The sequence below is a fragment of the Myotis lucifugus genome, unplaced genomic scaffold, assembly GCF_000147115.1.
Source record: "Myotis lucifugus unplaced genomic scaffold, Myoluc2.0 scaffold_59, whole genome shotgun sequence".
Classification (NCBI taxonomy): Eukaryota; Metazoa; Chordata; class Mammalia; order Chiroptera; family Vespertilionidae; genus Myotis; species Myotis lucifugus.
The window spans coordinates 82,777-87,319 of NW_005871107.1; the positions used below are offsets into that span (position 1 = coordinate 82,777).

General features: G+C 41.4%; 1 pseudogene; it reads right to left on the bottom strand.

Moving 5' to 3' along the window:
- Positions 1-292: 292 nt before the first annotated feature.
- On the bottom strand, positions 293-1,264 carry LOC102440380 (annotated as a pseudogene).
- Between the last annotated feature and the right edge of the window lie 3,279 nt (positions 1,265-4,543).

A 4,543-nucleotide genomic window follows, 5' to 3' on the forward strand; every position in this document is an offset into this window, starting at 1 on the left:
CCGCAGTCTCTGACCGGCAGGTTTGCATGGTCCAGGAGAGCTGGCATCTGGGCTTGTATGTTTGTCTGGCTCAGGTCAGCCTTAACAGGCTCCTCCTGGACAAAACAAAGGACAGCCAGAACCAGGGACAACAGCTGCACAGACACCACCTTAAAATGGAAATCAAATTAGGTTCATTACATCAGGAAGTACATTTCACCCTGATTATAAAACACAAAGAAGGGTGCATTAGGCTCCACTGGATGGCCTATTTTTGAGATAAGATGCCTTTAGAACATAAACATTAGCAGGGCCTTTCCCCTTGCTACCAGCAAGCAGCACACAATTTCCTAGCCAGCTTTAAAAGTTACTGTTATCTCTGTTATCTGTTATTATTTGGATTTCGAACAAAATTGATAGAGTAGGAGCCAGTAGACGAATCCTGTTTAATCTGGAAATTTTCTGTGGAGAGTCCAAAAGGTCAGAGAACCAAGTTCCCAAGATCTTTTAGTTTACCTAACATCTCTTCCTTCAGTCTTTCATTTCGTTCTTCAGTTTGCTTAGGTAATCTCATACAAGCTTCCCTGGCTTGGTGCACTGATGGACCTTTTTCTAGAATGGATTTGAAAAGGGCTTCATCGAGCTTGTCGGTGCTCTCATACAGCTCTGCTCGCCTCAGCAGAGCCCTGATGTAACTGGGGTTTAGCTGAATGGCTTTGCTGCAGTCACTGATGGCCATCTCTTTCTTGTCCTGTTTCATCCTTGCAGCAGCTCTATCTGAAAACAGAATAGAACTGTCTTTCTGGAAGCAGGATGGGCAAGCCCGTAAGAACTTCCAGCTTCTATGTAATCTCCTTTCTTAAATTGCTCATTTCCCTCCTCCTTCAGTCCAGTGCTCTCTTCTCTTCTTTTCTGTTTCTCTTCATCTGGCATGTTTTTTGTTTTTGTTTTTCCAGTTCTATTAGGTATTCTTCGTCGAGTTCAGAGGAATTCACATCATCATCAGGTTTGTTCTCAACCTTGTCCACGCCTGGTTCCTCCTTCTCAAATGAGGCACTGCAGTCATGAAAGTGCTCCTCTTCTCCCTGGTCCTCCTGGGGGTGGGCCTCAACATCCTTGAGCAGCTTGCTCTGAGGCTGGTGATCTTTGGGATTAGAAACTGAAGGACTAGCACATTCAGTGGGGATCTGTAACTGGCAAACCACTGAACAGGTCCTCTGGAACCCTACAGTTCTCTGACTTCTCCCCCATGCTGAATCAGAGAGGGAGGTGAAGCTGGTTCGCTTCACAGTTCCTCTCTTCACCTTCCCCTTCCCCAACAGTGCCTTATTCAGGTATAACTCTCATGTGATATACCTTTTTTCAATTATTGGTGTAATATTTAAACTAACTTTAACATATAGCATTTACAATGTGAAGTAAATATGAAAATCCATATATGTAGTTTATAGGTGACCGAATAGGCCATGTAGAAAAGCCTAGAAGTCTAAAAAGTACTAGAATTAATATGTAGATTTAGCAAAATAGGAAACTAGTTAAAGAGGATAAAAATCAACTGTATTCCTATATCTTAGCTATGACCAATAAAAAATACAATTACCACAGCAATTACATTCAAAATAGCATCAAACTGTCAAATTGCTGTTACTTTTTGCCTTTCCAATGAAGTAATTGCTAAACTTATTATGCTGAGCAGAACCTGCGGGGGTCCATTGTAGTGGTGGTGGGAAGGAGCCTGGATGATCTTGTAGAGCTGTCAGAGCCACAGCTGAAAAAGAAGCCTCCACAGGGAGAAGGTGGGTGTGGTGTACTGTAAAATACTGTGCATCATCAGTGTAAGGAGGATTTCCCTCCAGGGAGACAGAGCCCAAGAAGGGTAGGAAGAATGCCCTGTGCTATAAAATAGATTGTAGAGAAATAGGACTTTATGTGTACAGTCAAAATCACTGGGTACCTAGTACAAAAAACAAAAAGAACAAAAAAAACATAAAATGTAACCCCTATCTCAATTGAAACATACACACACAAATTGAGGTAAGTCACAGATATCAACTTAAAACCGTGGACTGCAAGGTTTCTAAAGAAAATATGAATGCTTTTACAAGTTTGGAAAATGTAAAATTTTCATGAACAACAAATAATTAATCAGAAAGAAAACAAAATTAAAAATTGAACATCAAAATTAATATAGTTTTGTTCATTAAAATATATCGCATAGGTCATTAATAGGCAAGACACTGGTTATGGGAATATGTATTCTCTCTGCTTATATCAAGCAAATAAATTTCTAAGAAATTCTTATTACTCAACAATAAAAACAGAAAACCAACAATATGAGCAACAGACTTAAACAAACCCTATATAATAAAAAGCTAATATGCAAATCAACCAAATGGCGGAACGACCAGTTGCTATGATGCACACTGACCAACAGGGAGCAGATGTTCAATGCAGGAGCTGCTCCCTAGTGGGTCAGTGCACTCCCACAGGGGGAGCACCACTCAGCCAGAAGCTGGACTTAAGGCTGGAGAATGCAGCAGTAGTGGCAGGAGCCTCTCCCTGCTCCAGGGCAGCACTAAAAATGTCCGACCGCCAGCTTAGATCTGCTCCCCGTGAGGAATGGGCCTAAGCTGTCAGTCGGACATCCCCCAAGGGCTCCCAGACTGTGAGAGGGTGCAGGCTGGGGTAAAGGATCCCCCCTGAGTGTACAAATTCGTGCATGGGTGGGGCACCTCTAGATGGCCTGCAGGGATCGAGCTGAAACCCGCAGTCCAATGCCGCCTGTAGCTTCTACTTTCTGCTCCCACTCATCCTGGGCCCACTGCGCCTGCTGTGGGCTCGCCCTCAATCAGTCCCGATCGGGAGAGGCTCGTGCTGCTGCAGCAGCTCTCACCAACCATAAGTCCTGTGTCAGGTGTCCTCCTGAGGGGAGTGGCCTGTGGAATCGGGCTGAAACCTGCTCTTCAACATCCCCCGAGGGGTCTTGGATTGCAAGAGGGCGCAGACCAGGCCAAGGGACCCCACCAGTGCACGATTGGGCCAGAAAGGGACCACGGGAGGTCTCTAGCACATGTCTGGCCCATCTCGCTCAGTCCCAATGGGCCGGACCCCAGCAGCAAGCTAACCTCCCAGTCGGAGTGTCTGTCCCTCGGTGGTCAGTGCACATCATAGCAACTGGTCGACCATCAACTGTCTGCCCCCTGGTGGTCAGTACACGTCATAGTGAGAGGTTGAGAGGCCTTAGCATATCATTAGCATATTATACTTTGATTGGTTGAACAGTGGACTGGTCACCGGACAACCGGACACTTAGCATATTAGGCTTTTATTATATAGGATATAGAAGAATAGTTAAGGCACTCATGAAAATATGCTCTACATAATTAGGCTTGAGGGAAATTCAAATTAAAACATTATTTCACAACCACTAGAATGACTAAAATAAAAGATTGATAACACCAAGTATAGAAAGTATTGAAATAGTCATTTATTGCTAATGGGACTATAGAATGAAACAATCATTTTGGTTAACTGTTTTGACAGCTTCTTATAAAGTTAAATGTGTATCTACTCTATGGCCAATTGTACTTATCCAAGAGATATGCCAACAAATGTTCACATATAAAATATTTGTTCAACAATTTTCATAGCAGTCTTATTCATAATAACATGTTAATCTACCCTTGTTTCAATCAGACTATAAAATAAAGCATCGGCTCACAGGCTGGGTCTTTTGTGTCCTCATCCAGGCATGGAAGATATACCAAGCTCCAGCTGTATTCTCTTATCTGTCTTTTCTTCAATCCTTCACTGCCCCTCCTCGGGTTCACTCTTGGCCATGCTGGCACAGCACAATCAATAGAATATATTTAAAAAATAATAATCACATCTACAAATTTCTTTATTCCATGTGAAGTAAGTAACAGTTCCACAAGTTTTTGGATCAAGATGTAAATATCTTTGGTGGGTCATCATTCTGTCTATACCAACCTTACAGTTTTCTGGCTTTAACTGGAAATGGGGTTAAAATAATAAAAATGATCCATATAATACAGGAGACTTATAAGCAATATTAGGGAGTTGGATGATCCAAAAAATGATGTCATATTTGAGTGGGGTTTTTTTGCAATTGTTATTCTTTGCTAAAATTCCATTAAAATTATTGTGGTGACATTGGTTAATAAGATTATATAGGACTCAAGTGTACAGTTCTATAATACATCATCTGTGTATCTCATTCGTGAGCTTACTGCAAAGTCAAGTCTCCTTTTGACACCATATATTTGACCTCCTTTATCCTTATGATATATTTGTATATAAGTTTTAGAGAGATCAATGTGTCCCAGTGTGGCAAGTAGACTGACAGAAGAAAGATTATTGGCAAAGAAGCAATTAGGAGACTTAGTGTGAAAAAAGATATACTATTTTATTTTACAATAGTCACAATGCTGATAGAAAAAAAGTGGATAGAAGAAATAGATATTCAGGATGCTAAATGAAAGATCTTGGTAAGTCTACTACCCTGGTCTAGTAGACATTCATTTAATTTCAGAAAATTAAATGT